The 18,392-nt window shown below is 41.4% G+C and overlaps 1 long non-coding RNA gene across 1 annotated transcript in view; it reads left to right on the top strand.

The window, feature by feature from the left end:
- The window catches only part of LOC116698371 (uncharacterized), a 19,183-nt gene extending 1,435 nt beyond the window's left edge, over positions 1–17,748 (top strand). Inside the window, exons 2-3 of the long non-coding RNA XR_004334202.1 lie at positions 5,764–5,769; positions 17,711–17,748. This is a non-coding gene — a long non-coding RNA (uncharacterized LOC116698371). The remainder of the gene's footprint in view (positions 1–5,763; positions 5,770–17,710) is intronic.
- The last annotated feature ends 644 nt before the right edge of the window (positions 17,749–18,392 follow it).

Genomic DNA, 18,392 nt, shown 5'->3' on the forward strand with positions numbered 1-18,392 from the left:
TTCCGCATGCGTCTAGACCACCTAGCATGGCTTGAACAAGGTAACCATGGTAACACCAACACAGATCCATGGTGAGAACTTCAGACATTACCACAAAGTCATGAAATACATGTAGCAGGGCACTATTAATGATGTATTTCATGTATTGTTCGTGCACTTAAGTGATGCACAAGTAACAATTCATCTTGTACATTATGATAGTTCATGAAGTACTACATGATGAATTCTAGCTTTTCCATGCTTGAATCTATGCATGCATTCATAATAATTCATGCAACCTATTATAAGGGTTTCCAAAAAAACTTCTGTATTGTGCATCAGAAACATATCTGATGGCATATTTGAGGGAAATTATCTACTTATCCTGTACACCCTCACAACATGTATTGGCTTTTAATGACAGTTTTGTTGTGAATATATTTTGTATTTAAAATATTTTTCCTGCACTTGCTTGCATTTGAAAAAACAAATGGTGCCGTAGGACAAACCACATTTTTGGCAGCTCCTGTTATCACAAGGTGTTAAACTGTATAGCATAAACAGATTAGGCTCAAATGTCAGTTGGAGAATTGCAGGTGTGAGTCTGGAGGGCTTCTTTTTACTCAACATGTAATTCATTTCAGAAACCGTGAATGAAAAATCAGATCATCTCAAGCGCGAAGTTCACAGCTGGTTTGTAAAGATGGTTATTGTCAGGTATTGTCTCCTTTGTGTCTCACTGACAGACACTAGCTGTGCAGAGAGTCCTATAATAACCCAGGGTGTTCAATGGCGAGTGTAGGGCCAGTTCTTTCACATGGATCATGAGAGCTTTAGTGTTCACTGAGAACACTGTGCTCATGGCCTAACCTACCTCATCCTCGATTGCGACACCGCTGTATCAAAGGCCCGTAATGGTCTACTGAAGAGCCTCATTCACACAATCCTCACCTCAAACACTGTTAACCCTCAAAGAAGGCATGTTAACAAAAAGCTCAGAGAGAGAGCATGCATTCATACTACAGGATCGAAAAAATGGCTATTTTTTTAATACGTCTTGCTATTTATCACTCACTGTATACATGACCAAAAGACTTAAACTCAGGTAATACACTTACTGCAAATGTGGCATAAATCTAAGCTTTTTAATGCCTCCCATTTTGCAAATCACTGCTTAAAGATTAAGGCTGGTTTATTCCATATTCATCTATATGTCAACACGTCCCCTCTAAATAGCATGCTTTCTGACTCCCTTCACATTTTTTAATAAAGGCTCAGTATGCCATAAAGCTGGTCACTGTACATTTGATCAAACTTTACTTAAATGGCAGGAAAAATGTATCTAGATATAATTTTTTTAGACTGTTTTTGATCCCCAGTGGGGAATTACAGACCAGTGCCCTGACGGAGGGGGGGGGGGGGGGTACAGTGCCTTGCTCAAGAGCACTTGGCAGTACCCCGAGGTGAAGTGGCATCTTCCAGCTACCAGTCCACATACTGTACTTTGGTCCGTATGGGACATAAACCACGCGACCCTCCGTTCCCAACCCAACTCCCTACTTACTGAGCTACTGCCCCCCCGATTCTGCCCATTCTGTTCTGCCCTAATTGTCCCCTATTCACAGTATAGAATATGCTAAATAAACCAGAGTCCCCAACCATGCTCTGTGACGTGTACTTTAGCACAGCTGGGTTTGGATCAACTGCTAACATCCAAACTTGCTTACTTGATTTTTAGCAGCTAAAATGCTCACTAGGTTCACCATCTTAGTTTAGCGTGCTAATGAAGATCAGCGCAATTCCTTCAGGAAGACTCTCAGAAAACGTCCTCCCACCATCTCTCCCTAAAACAATTCAGCTGTCACGAGGCGTTAACCAACCAGAATTGACCAAGAATTCATGATCCAATCACAGCACGGCATTGTGCTTAAATGTCTTCTCTCCTTGCCATCAGCTGTCTTTCAGGCTAATTGAAACCCTCCCCTCTCCTTCCACCTCCGGCATCATCATCCATTGCATCCTGGGTTCCTTCCCGACAGTCAGGTCCCACGTTCGGTCTCTGTTTCCCTCTCCACCATCACCAGTGTCTATGCTCCATCTGGGGGCAATATGTCTGGCTTCTCTACCCTTTTAAAACGAGTAAACAAAGGAGTCTAATTCCAAAGACTCTGTACCATTTCTTATTATGCATATGTACAATCCATCTTTGCATATCTGCAACAAATCTCTCCCATTTAAATATGTATTGTATCACTCAATCCAAAATGTTGAATAGACTAGACAAGACGTTAGACTCTAAATCAGTGATTCTTAAAGTGTGTTTTTTTTCCATGAAACTTTTACAGATACTTCGGTTACCGTGATTTAATTTTTACAAAGCTCAACAATATTTCCATTTTTAATTCTGAATAGTTTCCTACATTTCTTTCATATCTAACAAACCTATAGCTCTTAGAATCTGCAAATGTTTACACATCTGTTCCATATTCATTACCTTGAGTTTGTTCTTTCATAACTTAACTAAGACTATAAAGGTGTAAAAATGAGGCTTTTCAAATTATTCCAAGGGAAGTGCTTGAGGGGGTCCCTGGTATTTACTCTATTCGTAGGGCAGAAGTATTCAACATGGGCTCCGTGACCCCTAGGGGGTCCTCAGAGTTAATGCATTGGGGGCCGGCAAATTATGTTTAAAAAATCATTTTTTAAAAAGGAAACTTTCAAAACAATGTCTGAACATGTTGATCATGAAACCCAACACATTGATAGAAAATTTAGATTGGCCTATTTGTAAAAAAAAGAAAAACAATATACACATTGACAAAAGCCACTAAGGTAGCTCAGGGATACATTGTGTCTTCCACATATTGTATATTTAACATAAACATTATGTTTACATAATCCATATCTACTCATTTTCATCCATCCGGAAGGGGTGCCCTAATCATTGGCTCTCAGCTTAGGGGTCTTTTAGGGGGACCAAATGTCCCAAAATATCGATACAGCCCCAAAATCAATGCAGTTGTCCCGAATCCAGAATCCTGCACGAATTGTCCCCAAAATTTGAGCAAGGTCTAAAGAGCAGTCTCGATTGATACATCGTCATCTTGTTCGTCTAGAACCAGACTTTGCTCCTTACTGGTGTGTTTTGGGTCCTTTTCTTGTCGAAAGACCCATTTCCAAGACATTTCCTCTTCAGCGTAACAACATGACCTCTTCAAGTATTCTGACGTATTGGAACTGATCCATGATCCCTGGTATGTGATAAATAGACCCAACACAACAGTAGGAGAACACCTCCATAACCACCATGCTTGCTGTCTTCACAGTGTAATGGGGCTTGAATTCAGTGCAGGGGTGCGGAGACCAACTGTCTGCGGCCCCTATACCAAAAAGAACAATTTAGCTCTCATCAGTCCACAGAATGTTGCTCATCTCACCTTTGCCAGTCAATGTGTCCTTTGGCAGATTTCAATTCAGTACATCAGCATTCAGCAAAGGGACTTTTGCGGGGGGAGCTTCTAGCTGATAGCTTTGCTTCTGGTCGCAGTATTCACAGGTAACTTTAATCTTCTTTGATTTTCCTGGAGCTGATCATTGGTTGAGCCTTTTCTTCCATCTGTTTTTCCCACATCGTTCAGGCTTTGGATGCCATTTCAAGAAATCTGAAATCATTTCGCTGAGCAGCCTATCATTTTATGTTTTCCCCTTTCTAATCAACTACTAATCAAAGTCTGCTGTTGCCTTGATTGTCTGATACAACCCATTGCCTAGTATTTCAGGGTGAAATGCACTATAACTAGACTTCTTTAAAATATGGGCCATAACTGACACCTGTTTCTTCACAGAATCAATCACCTCACTAATTGAACACAACACTGCTGTTATTTTGACACGCCCCTTTCATTCAGACTCATTACACGAATGAGCAGCATGCAAATAATAACAATACGTATACTTTATAGTACCGCAGAGGGAAATTCTCTGTTGTTATTACACACATTAAATTTATGCATGTCATGACTGTTGGTTTTCTATGACTCTCTTCTATGTAAATTAATTCCATGTAAAATATCGCTTCTACAAAAAAAAGTGATTTTTGAGGTTAGTGATGTTGGACTGCTATATTTGAACACAAGGAGTTTGGTATTTCACACTGTGGGGGGGGGGTCAGATGTCAGTGGCAACCTATAGCAGCCTAGTATATAACTAACAGCACTGTACAGACCAAACTTTGTTTGTTTGTTTTCATCCTTCTTTAAGCGGAGGATGACTTCATCTATAATAAATAGCTTCTGAGCTCATTTTTCATTTGTATTTCCGGTATTTACATGACAGTTGAATTCCTGAATCACAAATAATAAATCATTTTGGTGCATAGTTTTGATTTTAATGCTACAGTCCTAGTTTCATCAAATTCCCCTTTTATCCTTTTTTTATTTTTATTAAATGAACTCAAAAGCACCAGTGCTCTATCTGACAAAACAGCCCCCCTGGAGCCCAAAACAGAATGACAACATATTCTATTCTAAGTGAATGAGCGGGGATTATCCAGTGCCGAGTATGACTGCTGGCATGATGGAATTATGTTATCAATCCCGCTTCAAGGCTGAAGTCACTTCCTGCTTTCTGCCCCCAGCCCCACCAGATAAGGGTTCCCGTTTTAGACCCAATGGGGTCCTTTCCACAGGAAGTGGCAAAATGGGCAAACCCATTATCTTTTCATTGGACCACAGCCACCTTGAAAGGGTCCAAAATAACATCCATTACATTTTCCCCGTCAACACATCATTTGGCATGTTCGTTTGTGCTTTTTCTCTGTGCCGGCTGATGGCGAGCATGTTGGAAAAGTCATCAGTGGCTTTGTTCCTCAGCCACCTGTGTGTGTGTGTGTGTGTGTGTGTGTGTGTGTGTGTGTGTGTGTGTGTGAGTGTTGTTGTTGTCTTGTTTTGGTGCCAAAACCAGGAATACAGTACACTTGCGGGTCAGGACATCTTTGTGGGGCCAAATACTGGACACACAATTTAAAGGGCTGTAGAGGGTAGACTTGGTTTTAGGATTACGTTTAGAATTAGTTGTGGTTAGGGTGAGGGTAAGGGTTAGGTTAGGCCTTTAGTTGTGATGGTAGGGTGAGGGTAAAGGTAAGGGCTAAGGTTAGGCCTTTAGTTGTGATGGTTAAGGCTTTGGGTAAGGGCTAAGGTTAGGCCTTGAGTTGTGATGGTTAAGCTTTGGGTAAGCTAAGGTTAGGCCTTGAGTTTGATGGTTAGGGTAAGGGTTAAGGTTAGGCCTTTAGTTGTGATGGTTAAGGTTAGGGTAAGGGTTAGGTTAGGCCTTTAGTTGTGATGGTTAAGGTTGGTAAGGGTAAGGTTAGCCTTTAGTTGTGGATGTTAGGGTGAGGGTAAGGGTTAAGGGCTAAGGTTAGCCTTTAGTTGTGATGTAAGGGTAGGGTTAAGGTTAGGCCCTTAGTTGTGATGGTTAAGGTGAGGGTGGACTACATTGTGATGAGGGTCCCCACAAAGATGTGAGACAAAATATTTTTTTGTGTGTGTGTGTGTCTGTGTGTATGCGTGTGCGTCAGTGTGCATGTGTGTCTGTGTGTATGAGCGTGCGTCATTGTGTATATTGTGTGTTGTGGTGTGTGTGTTGTGTGTGTGTGTGTGTGTGTGTGTGTGTGTGTGTGTGTGTGAGTGAGTGTGTATGTGTATGCGTGTGCGTCAGTGTGCATGTATGTGTTTAGTGTGTGTATTTTGTGGGTTTTGTGTGTGTATGTGTGTGTGTGGTCATCAGGGCTGGGTACTTACTGTGTGTGTGAGGAAGGAATATTAGCTCAGTGTAAATCATGCGGTGCTTGCTAGTTTGATGACGGACGGAATGCTTTTAGACCAAGGTTTGTGATGTCTAAATATATCTGGCCTTAGAACTAACAACACATGCATTTTTTAATATAGGGCCGGGGGGTCTGAAAGGGGGAACGTCAGTGATTCTGTTTTTTTAATGAAGGATAAAACTGCTGCGGAGAGCAGGTGAAGCCTTTTAACTTGTTCTCGTTCTAGATTCATATTTTTTTCATGATTTCATTTGATAAGAAACAATTGGGGATATTCTGACTCAGTGCCAGCGCCATCACAAACCAGCTCTTATTTCATTTAATGCTTTGGCTAATGGCATTCCCATCAGTGTACCCGTACTGTCACAGTGGTGTGTGTTCTTGTGTCTGGTGGTGGTGTTTGTGGTACTTTTTACCCCTATTCTCGTTCAGTTTCTCTCCCTGGTGTTGGTGCAGCTGAGGCGTGGCTGGCTGCTAGGTCTCTCTAACAGACACACCCTGGAATTTATCTCGTTTACCCACCCACACATTTAAAGCCTGGTCAAGAGTTCACTCTGCAACCCCATTATGGTGTTGCAAGCAGTAGAGTGAAGTGAAGTTTAGTCTCATGCTCTAGCTTTTGTATTTTGTCTTTTTGTTCTGTTTTTTGACTCTTTTACAGAATTAGGCTCTCTGTATTCCAGGTATGTCTGCCAGCATTTTTTAAATAAATACTGAAGTATACAGGCAATATGTACACATACAGTATCCATCCTTCTTCTCCTCTCTTTTGAATCCAACCACCTCCAGTTTCCAGAGCCAATCGTTTAGGGAAGGGTTTCAACTAAAATTCCAAGAGATCAGTTAAGAGGATATCCACAGTGTCGTGGAGTATGGTTTAGGCACACCCCACATACATTCTGTGAGGACAAAACCCACTCAGGGTTGCTGCAATTTTTAACTTTGTGTTGTCCCCGGTCAAGTGACCCATTTTTAATACATCAGAAATATGGGTTTCTTACTAAACTAATTGCCCCAAAATAACATGAATGCATGGACGTACGTGTATGGAACTGAGACAACCTTCTTCACAGTACATTTAATTAAAAAAATAGACCTTAATGATTTCTTTCATTGATTTTTATAAAAAGTATTCTAACTAAATGTTCACATAAATCAATCTGTGATCTTCGATCTTAACTATTAATCTAAAATATTGTAATGGCTTCTTTTTTAAATTAAAAAACTAGGTATATATATTAGGTTTAGGTGTATTGGCCATGAATATAAAAAAAAGCAAAAAGTCCTGGGGTCAAATTGGACCCCTTTACAAATGTTTCTTTTTAATCAAATTGCCACAAAAGATGGACCATACAATCTCTTTGCAATATAATTATCACTTTCATTGAATTCCAGGTTAAAATTGAAATGAATACAATTCAGTATCCTCATCCACTCAACATACTGTATGTTCCTCTTATCTTATCTATTAGTCAAATAGTTCTATTGTTATTTGTTTTACAAATATTAATATAATAATGCATAAATTAAGTTATTACCATGAATTCCAAAAAGTATGTGTATAAATGGTTAGTGAAAACTAAAAAGTTAGAAAAAGGACAAAATGTCACGAGGGAAACAACCACATGGTTAACGTTCACGAAATACTGTAACATGAGCTATTTAATTGACCAGGGGTTGTCGGTTCAATCCCCGGACTGACAGATTAAATACGGGTAGGGAAAGTAAGCAGTGCTTGCCCCCCTCATTAAGACCACATAGGGGCCCTTGTCTGGTGTTTTTCCTGCCTGTATGATTGTTCCGCCCCCGCTTGATGGTCTCACCTGTTCCTGGTTTGCCTTGTTACCCTGTGTATTTAGTCTCTGTTTCCTTGGTGTCCCGTCAGATTATTGCGTACTGTTTGCTCCCTGTTCTTTTTTTCCTCACGTGTGGATTATTACTCCAAGTAATTGTTTTCCTGTCTGTAATAAATCTCTTTGAACTGCATTTGGTTCCAAGCTTTGCCTCAGCCAACACTTCGAACAGTCCCTAAGAAGTTTTTCTCTGTTTTGCATGTTGTCTATTTATGCTTCAGGGGCAATAAGTCAAAAAATGTGACAACTGATACATTGACTTAATTAGAGTCAAATGCCCTTTGAAGTTATCCTTGCCATGTTGTCTGCTCAATTGGTAATTTCAACAATTTATCCAAACATTGCCTATACCCACAAACGGAGCTTTCAGAAACCATGGGCCCAGAAAGAATGCATATGCAGACCCAGATAGGAGGAAGCTCAAATTAATTCCACACTTCATTGTGGCTCGAATGAAAAGCACTTGTGCTGGCACCCTAATCCCCTGTGTTTAGCTAAAGAGATATACATGTAGTGTAATATACAGCACCACCATTTATAGCTTCTTCAATGCCCAGAGGGGGAGCTTTACTCCATGCTGATGAGTTCATCGGTATCAGGATATGTTTTAGCACCAGAGACAGGCACATCACTCATCCTACACATGTCTCATGAATATGATACCCAGCTAAGCTGTTAACATTCCCCCTGTAATCCTGACCAGACAGGTGAAGTGCACATGTAGATCTTTTACAACTGTGCTATGCCATGGAACCGAACAGGGTTGAAGAATTCACCACAGCCAGTTGGATGGGAATTGACCGCCATTGGTCGCTGGTCTTTCTCTTCCTCAGTTGTTCTTCCTAACCAAAGGGCTGCTTAAGGGCTGCTTTAATAATTTCCTGTCTACAGAGGAAAATAAACACTCAACAGGCAACAAGCTGTTTATGGCCGTTGTGTTTTCAAAGAGTATATTCTGCATCAATTTATACCCAAACATTTATCACAGCATCTGTGGAGGTCGGCTCAAGATGGGGCTTTGTTATGATATCATACATTCACTGTGTTATTGTTAACTACTTAGTCTAAAAACCTATATGGGCAAAGTTAAATTTGATATTATCAATAGATTAGATTAGAACTTTATTGTCATTACACATTGACAAGTACAAGGCAACGAAAGTACTTGGAACATGCATCCGAGCCGCTGCTAATAAAAAGCGCCGCCACACGCACTCCTTGAAAATGATATATGCAGACAGCAACATGATATACAAACATCACAGCGTAATGCACAAGACAACACACAGTTCTGTGGACACATGAAGGATTTTTTTTGGTGGCTTGAGAGGGTGCGAGAAAACACAGAATCGAGGCAGCCAGACGGATGTGGTCCGATTGGGGGGAGTGTATGGTGTGTGAGATAGTGAGTTGTGTGTGCATATGGCGCGTCAACTGTCTGTGTTGAAAGCTCAGTCCATCGGCGTGACCTGTGAGAGATAACCAGAGCACAGGACGAGATAGAATGCCCGCTGCTGGTTGTTTTCCTGCTCGGGGTGAAGGTTGGCGGGGGGGGGGTAGTTGATCGTTGCAGTCCAATTTAGGGTGACTCGTAAATTTATCCAAATCAATGTCCACACTCATGTCACCGACCTCAGCGTCATGCAGCATCCATCACGTAGTGATTTCTGCAGTCCATCTACCTTCTCTGCCAGTCCGGTGGTTACATGAGCAACTCCACCGACTGGGCCCTGTTGTATCAATCCCCTTCTGCGCTCCACGGTCCGGTCTGAGATGTTACGAGACAGTTCACAGGACTGGTCAGCCTCAGATGTAAAACCTTCATCCTCTCAACCACTCCATGTAGGCACTCTTTAAGTTCCCCAGACACTTGTGGTGAATTTGCTGGCAGCTGTCTTACCAATTTTGCGGTGGTCAGCGGACCCCAAGCCCGATGATCAGGAGCCCACCAACAGTAGTACAATTATCCAAATATCCTCAACGTCCTCACAGTGAGACGTCCAGGCAGACCACCTGCCAATCCCGTGAATAGGAATCGCGAACATAGCCTGCCGGGAACGTCCCGCTGGCGGCCGGCTCCCCCGGAGAAGCATGTTTAGATGAAAAAATCTTGTCAATAGCGCTGAGTGACCAGTTAATCAATTCCATTTCGAATGTTCAGGAAAACAGCAGGCAGGGGACAAGAAAAAGGAAGGAGATTCCACAAGACAGGTAGACAGACTGGAGCCTAGATATTTGGATAATTGTACTACTGTTGGTGGGGCTCCTGATCATCGGGCTTGGGGTCTCGCTGACCTACCGCAAAATTGGTAAGACAGCTGCCAGCAAATTCACCCACAAGCTGTCTGGGGAACTTACAAGAAGCGCTACTGGGTGTTTTTTAGAGTATGAAGGGTACATCTTGGGCTGCCCGCCGGTGACTGCGTCGTAACATCTCGCACGGACCGTGGAAGCGCAGAAGGGGATTGATACCAACAGGGCCCAGTCGGTGGAGTTGCTTCATGTAACCACCGGACTGGCAGAGAAGGTAGATGGACTGCAGAAATCACTACGTGATATGGATGCCGCAGGACGCTGAGGTCGGTGACAATGAGTGATGGACATTGATTTGGATAAATTATCCGAGTCACCCTAAATTGGACTGCAACTGATCAACTACCCCCCCCCCGCCAACCTTCACACGAGCAGGAAAACAACCAGCAGCTGGCCATTCTATCTCGTCCTGTGCTCTGGTTATCTCTTCAAGGTCACGCCGATGGACTGAGCTTTTAACAACACAGACAGTTTGACGCGCATATTGCACACACAACTCACTATCTCACACACACCATACACTCCCTCCCCAATCCGGACCCACATCCGTCTGTCTGCCCTCGATTCTGTGTTTTCTCGCACCCTCTCAATGCCACCTCAAAAAATTCCTTCATGTGTCCACATGAACTGTGTGTTGTCTTGTGCATTACGCTGTGATGTTTGTATTATCATGTTGCTGTCTGCATATATCATTTTCAAGGAGTGCGTGTGGCGGCGCTTTTTATTAGCAGCGGCTCGGATGCATGTTCCAAAGTACTTTCGTTGCCTTGTACTTGTACATGTGTAATGACAATAAAGTTCTAATCTAATCTATTGATAATATCTAAATTTAACTTTGCCCATATAGGTTTTACTGACTAAGTTAGTTAACAATAACACAGTGAATGTATTGATATCATAACAAGCCCCCCATCTTGAGCCGACCTCCACAGATGCTGTGATAAATGTTTGGGTATAAATTGATGCAGAATAACTCTCTTTGAAAACACAACGGCCATAAACAGCTTGTTGCCTGTTGAGTGTTTTATTTTCCTCTGGTAGACAGGAAATTATTAAAGCAGCCCTTAAGCAGCCCTTGTGTGGTCTAGGAAGAACAACTGAGGAAGAGAAATGACCCAGCGACCAATGGCGTCAATCTCCCATCCAACTGGCTGTGGTGACCCTTCTTCAACCCTGTTCGGTTATTCCATGGCATAGCACAGTTGTAAAAGACTCTACATGTGCACTTCACCTGTCTGGTCAGGATTACAGGGGGAATGTTAACAAGCTTAGCTGAGTATACATATTCATGAGACATGTTGTAGGATGAGTGATGTGCCTGTCTCTGCTGCTAAAACATATCCTTGATCATCGATGAACTCATCAGCATGGAGTAAAGCTTCCCCCTCTGGTCATTGTAAGAAGCTATAAATGGGTGTGCTGTATAGTACACTACATGTATATCTCTTTAGCTAAACACAGGGGATTAGGGTGCCACGCACAAGTGCTTTTCATTCGAGCCACAACTGAAGTGTGGAATTAATTTGAGCTTCCTCCTATCTGGGTCTGCATATGCATTTTCTTTCTGGGCCCATGGTTTCTGAAAGCTCAGTTTGTGGGTATACGTGGCAATGATTTGGATCAAATTAGTTGAAATTACCAATTGAGCAGACACATGGCAAGGATAACTTCAAAGGGCATTTGTACTCTAATTAAGTCAATGTATCATGTTGTCACATTTTCTGACTTATTGCCCCTGAAGCATAAATAGACAAACATGCAAAACAGAGAAAATCTTCTTAGGGACTGTTCGAAGTGTTGGCTGAGGCAAAGCTTGGAACCAAATGCAGTTCAAAGAGATTTATTACAGACAGGAAAACAATTACTTGGAGTAATAATCCACACGTGAGGAAAAAAAGAACAGGGAGCAAACAGTACGCAATAATCTGACGGGACACCAAGGAAACAGAGACTAAATACACAGGGTAACAAGGCAAACCAGGAACAGGTGAGACACATCAAGGCGGGGCGGAACAATCATACAGGCAGGAAAAACACCAGACAAGGGCCCCTATGTGGTCTTAATGAGGGAGGGGCAAGCACTGCTTTTTCACTTTCCCTACCCGTATTTAATCTGTCAGTCCGGGGATTGAACCGACAACCTCCTGGTCAATTTAAATAGCTCATGTTACAGTATTTCGTGAACAGTTAACCATTGTGTTGTTCTCCCTACGTGACATTTTTGTCCCTTTTTCTAACTTTTTAGTTTTCACTAACACCATTTTATACACTACTTTTTGGAATTCATGGTTAATAAACTTAATTTATGTGCAATTATATTTAATATTTGAGTAAAACAAATAACAGATATTATGAACTATTTTGACTAATAGATAAGATAAGAGGAACATACAGTATGTTGAGTGGATGACAGGATACTGAATTGTATTCATTTCAATTTTAACCTGGAATTCAATGAAAGTGATTAATTATATTTGCAAAGAGCATTGTATGGAATCCATTCTTTTTTGTGGCAATTTGATTAAAAAGAAACATTTGTAAAGGGGTCCAATTTGACCCACGGACTTTTTGCTTTTTTTTTATATTCATGGCCAATACACCTAAACCTAATTACATTATACCTAGTTTTTTTAATTTAAAAAAGAAGCCATTACAAATTATTTAGATTAATAGTTAAGATCAGAAGATCACAGATTGATTTATGTGAACATTTAGTTAGAATACTTTTTATAAAATCATTCAATGAAAGAAATCATTAAGGTCTATTTTTTTAATTAAATGTACTTGTGAAGAAGGTTGTCTCAGTTCCATACAACGTACGTCCATGCATTCATGTTATTTTGGGGCAATTTAGTTTAGTAAGAAACCCATATTTCTGATGTATTAAAAAAATGGGTCAACTTTGACCGGGGACAACACAAGGTTTAAAAAATTGCAGACAACCCTGAGTGGGTTTTGTCCTACCCCAGAATGTATGTGTGGTGTAGCCTAAACCATACTCCACGACACTGTGGATATCTTCTTTAACTGGATCTCTTGGAATTTTAGTTGAATACCCCTTCCCTAAACGATTGGCTCTGGAAACTGGAGGTTGGTTGGATTCAAAAGAGGAGGAGACAAGGATGGCATACTGTATGTGTACATATTGCCTGTATACTTCAGTATTTATTTAAAAAAATGCTGTCAGACATACCTGGAATACAGAGAGCCTAATTCTGTAAAAGAGTCAAAAAACAGAAACAAAAGACAAAATACAAAAGCTAGAGCATGAGGAACTAACTTCACTTCACTCTACTGCTTGCAACACCATAATGGGGTTGCAGAGTGAACTCTTGACCAGGCTTTAAATGTGTGGCGTGGTAAACGAGATAAATTCCAGGTGTGTCTTGTTAGAGAGACCTAGCTCAGCCAGCCACGCCCTCAGCTGCACCAACACAGCCAGGGAGAGAAACTGAACGAGAATAGGGGGTAAAAAGTACCACAAAACACACCACCAGACACAAGAACACACACCACTGTGACAGTACGGGTACACCTGATGGGAATGCCATTAGCCAAAGCATTAAATGAAATTAAGAGCTGGTCTTGATGATGGCGCTGGACATGAAGTCAGAATATCCCCAATTTGTTTCTTATCAAATGAAATCATGAAATAAAATATGAATCTAGAACGAGAACAAGTTAAAAGGCCTTCACCTGCTCTTCCGCAGCAGTTTTATCCTTCATTAAAAAAACAGACATCACCTGACGTTCCCCCTTTCAGACCCCCCCGGCCCTATAATTTTAAAGAAAATGCATGTGTTGTTAGTTCTAAGGCCAGATATATTTAGACATCACAAACCTTGGTCTAAAAGCATTCCTGTCCGTCATCAAACTGAAGCACCGCATGATTTACACTGAGCTATTACACTTCCTTCCTACACACACAGTAAGTACCCAGCCCTGATGACCACACACACACATACACACACACACACACACACATACACACACTAACACACATACATGCACACTGACGCACACGCATACACATACACAAACGCTCACTCACACACACACACACACACACACACACACACACACACACACACCACACATATACACAATGACGCACGCTCATACACACAGACACACATGCACACTGACGCACACGCATACACACAGACACACACTCACACACAAAAACATATTTTGTCTCACTATCTTTGTGGGGACCCATCATTCACATAATGTAGTCCCTTACCCTCACCTTAACCATCACAACTAAGGGCCTAACCTTAACCCTTACCCTTACATCACAACTAAAGGCCTAACCTTAGCCCTTAACCTTTACCCTCACCCTAACATCACAACTAAAGGCCTAACCTTAACCCTTACCCTAACCTTAACCATCACAACTAAAGGCCTAACCTTAACCCTTACCCTAACCTTAACCATCACAACTAAAGGCCTAACCTTAACCCTTACCCTAACCATCACAACTCAAGGCCTAACCTTAGCCCTTACCCAAAGCCTTAACCATCACAACTCAAGGCCTAACCTTAGCCCTTACCCAAAGCCTTAACCATCACAACTAAAGGCCTAACCTTAGCCCTTAACCTTTACCCTCACCCTACCCATCACAACTAAAGGCCTAACCTTAACCCTTACCCTCACCCTAACCACAACCTAATTCTAAACGTAATCCTAAAACCAAGTCTTAACCCTCATACAGCCCTTTAAATTTGTTGTGTCCAGTATTTTGGCCCCACAAAGATGTCCTGACCCCGCAAGTGTACTGTATTCCTGGTTTTTGGACCACCTAAAACAAGAACACTCACACACACACACACACACACACACACACACACACACACACACACAGGTGGCTGAGGAACAATAAGCCACTGATGACTTTTCCAACATGCTCGCCATCAGCAGGCACAGAGAAAAAGCCACAACGAACATGCCCAAATGATGTGTTGACGGGGAAATGTAATGGATGCTTATTTTGGACCCTTTCACAAGGTGGCGTGGTCCAATGCAAAAGATAATGGGTTTGCCCATTTTGCCACTTCCTGTGGAGAAGGACTCCCATTGGGTCTAAAACGGGAACCCTTATCTGGTTGGGCTGGGGGCAGAAAGCAGGAAGTGACTTCAGCCTTGAAGCGGGATTGATAACATACTTCCATGCATGCCAGCCAGTCATACATCGGCACTGGATAATCCCCGCTCATTCACTTAGAATAGAATATGTTGTCATTTCTGTTTTGGGCATCCAGGGAGGGCTGTTTTGATCAGATAGAGCACTGGTGCTTTTGAGTTCATTTAATAAAAATAAAAATAGGATAAAAGGGGAATTTGATGAAACTAGGACTGTAGCATTAAAATCAAAACTATGCACCAAAATGATTTATTATTTGTATTCAGGAATTCAACTGTCATGTAAATACCGGAAATACAAATGAAAAATGAGCTCAGAAGCTATTTTATTATAGATGAAGTCATCCTCCCGCTTAAAGAAGGATGAAAACAAACAAACAAAGTTTTGGTCTGTACAGATGTGCTGTTAGTTATATACTAGGCTGCTATAGGTTGCCACCTGACATCTGACCCCCCCCCCACAGTGTGAAATACCAAACTCCTTGTGTTCAAAATAATAGCAGTCCAACATCACTAACCTCATAAATCACTTTTTTTTGTTAGAAGCGATATTTTTACATGGCATATAATTTACTAGTAAGAAGAGTCATAGAAAACCAACAGTCATGACATGCATAAATTTAATGTGTGTAATAACAACAGAGAATTTCCCTCTGCGGTACTAATAAAGTATACGTTATTGTTATTATTATGCATGCTGCTCATTCTGTGTAATTGAGTCTGTAATTGAAAGGGGCTTGTTCAAAATAACAGCAGTGTTGTGTTCAATTAGTGAGGTGATTGATTCTGTGAAGAAACAGGTGTCAGTTATGGCCCATATTTAAAGAAGCTGCTAGTTATAGTGCATTTCACCCTGAAATACTAGGCAACATGGGTTGTATCAGACAATCAAGGACAACAGCAGACTTTGATTAGTAAGTTGATTAGAAAGGGGAAAACATAAAATGATAGGCTGCTCAGCGAAAATGATTTCAGATTTCTTGAAATGGCATCCAAAGCCTGAACGATGTGGGAAAAACAGATGGAAGAAAAAGGCTCAACCAATGATCAGCTCCAGGAAAATCAAAGAAGACTTAAAGTTACCTGTGAATACTGTTACGACCAGAAGCAAAGCTATCAGCTAGAAGCTCCCCCCGCAAAAGTCCCTTTGCTGAATGCTGATGTACTGAATTGAAATCTGCCAAAGGACACATTGACTGGCCAAAGGTGAGATGGAGCAACATTCTGTGGACTGATGAGAGCTAAATTGTTCTTTTTGGTTATAGGGGCCGCAGACAGTTGGTCCTCGCACCCCCCTGCACTGAATTCAAGCCCCATTACACTGTGAAGACAGCAAAGCATGGTGGTTATGGAGGTGTTTCTCATACTGTTGTGTTGGGTCTATTTATCACATACCAGGGATCATGGATCAGTTCCAATACGTCAGAATACTTGAAGAGGTCATGTTGTCTTACGCTGAAGAGGAAATGTCTTGGAAATGGGTCTTTCGACAAGAAAAGGACCCAAAACACACCAGTAAGGAGCAAAGTCTTGGTTCTAGACGAACAAGACTGATGTTATCAATCGAGACTGCTCTTTAGACCTTGCTCAAATTTTGGGGACAATTCGTGCAGGATTCTGGATTCGGGACAACTGCATTGATTTTGGGGCTGTACTGAATATTTTGGGACATTTGGTCCCCCTAAAAGACCCCTAAGCTGAAGAGCCAATGATTAGGGACCCCCTTCCGGATGGATGAAAATGAGTAGATATGGATTATGTAAACATAATGTTTATTGTTAAATATACAATATGTGGAAGACACAATGTATCCCTGAGCTACCTTAGTGAGCTTTTGTTCAATGTGTATATTGTTTTTCTTTTTTTTACAAATAGGCCAATCTAAATTTTCTATCAATGTGTTGGGTTTACATTGATCAACATGTTCAGACATATGTTTTTGAAAGTTTCCTTTTTAAAAAATGAATATTTTTTTAAACATAATTTGCCGGCCCCCAATGCATTAACTCTGAGGACCCCCTAGGGGTCACGGAGCCCATGTTGAATACTTCTGCCCTACAGAATAGAGTAAATACCAGGGACCCCCTCAAGCACTTCCCTTGGAATAATTTGAAATAGCCTCATTTTTTACACCTTTATAGTCTTAGTTAAGTTATATGAAAGAACAACTCAAGGTAAATGAAATATGGAACAGATGTGTTAAACATATTTGCAGATTCTAAGAGCTATAGGTTTGTTAGATATGAAAGAAATGTAGGAACTATTTCAGAATTAAAAATGGAAATATTTGTTGAGCTTTTTGTATAAAAATTAAATCACGGTAACCTGAATGTATCTGTAAAAGTTTCATGGAAAAAAAACACACTTTAAGAATCACTGATTTAGAGTCTAACGTCTTGTTCTAGTCTATTCAACATTTTGGTTATTGAGTGATACAATACAATATTTAAATCGGGAGAGAATTTGTTGCAGATATGCAAAGATGGATTGTACATATGCATAATAAGAAATGTACAGAGTCTTTGGGAATTAGACTCCTTTGTTTACTCGTTTTAAAAGGGTAGAGAAGCCAGACATATTGCCCCCAGATGGAGCATAGACACTGGTGATGGTGGAGAGGGAACACAGAGACCGAACGTGGGACCTGACTGTCGGGAAGGAACCCAGGATGCAATGGATGATGATGCCCGGAGGTGGAAGGAGAGGAGGAGGGTTTCAATTTAGCCTGAAAAGACAGCTGATGGCAAGGAGAGAAGACATTTAAGCACAATGCCGTGCTGTGATTGGATCATGAATTCTGTGGTCAATTCTGGTTGGTTAACGCCTCGTGACAGCTGAATTGTTTTAGGGAGAGATGGTGGCGACGGACGTTTTCTAGAAGTCTTCCTGAAGGAATTTGCGCTGATCTTCATTAGCACGCTAAACTAAGATGGTGAACCTAGTGAGCATTTTAGCTGCTAAAAATCAAGTAAGCAAGTTTGGATGTTAGCAGTTAGCTCCAAACCCAGCTGTGCTAAAGTACACCGTCACAGAGCATGGTTGGAGACTCTGGTTTTATTTAGCATATTCCTATACTGTGAATAGGGGACAATTAGGGCAGAACAGAATGGGCAGAATCGGGGGGGCAGTAGCTCAGTAAGTAGGGAGTTGGGTTGGGAACCGGAGGGTCGCTGGTTTATGTCCCCATACGGACCAAAGTACAGTATGTGGACTGGTAGCTGGAGAGATGCCACTTCACCTCCTGGGTACTGCCAAGTGCTCTTGAGCAAGGCACTGTACCC

The sequence above is a fragment of the Etheostoma spectabile genome, chromosome 11, assembly GCF_008692095.1.
Source record: "Etheostoma spectabile isolate EspeVRDwgs_2016 chromosome 11, UIUC_Espe_1.0, whole genome shotgun sequence".
NCBI classification, from domain to species: Eukaryota; Metazoa; Chordata; class Actinopteri; order Perciformes; family Percidae; genus Etheostoma; species Etheostoma spectabile.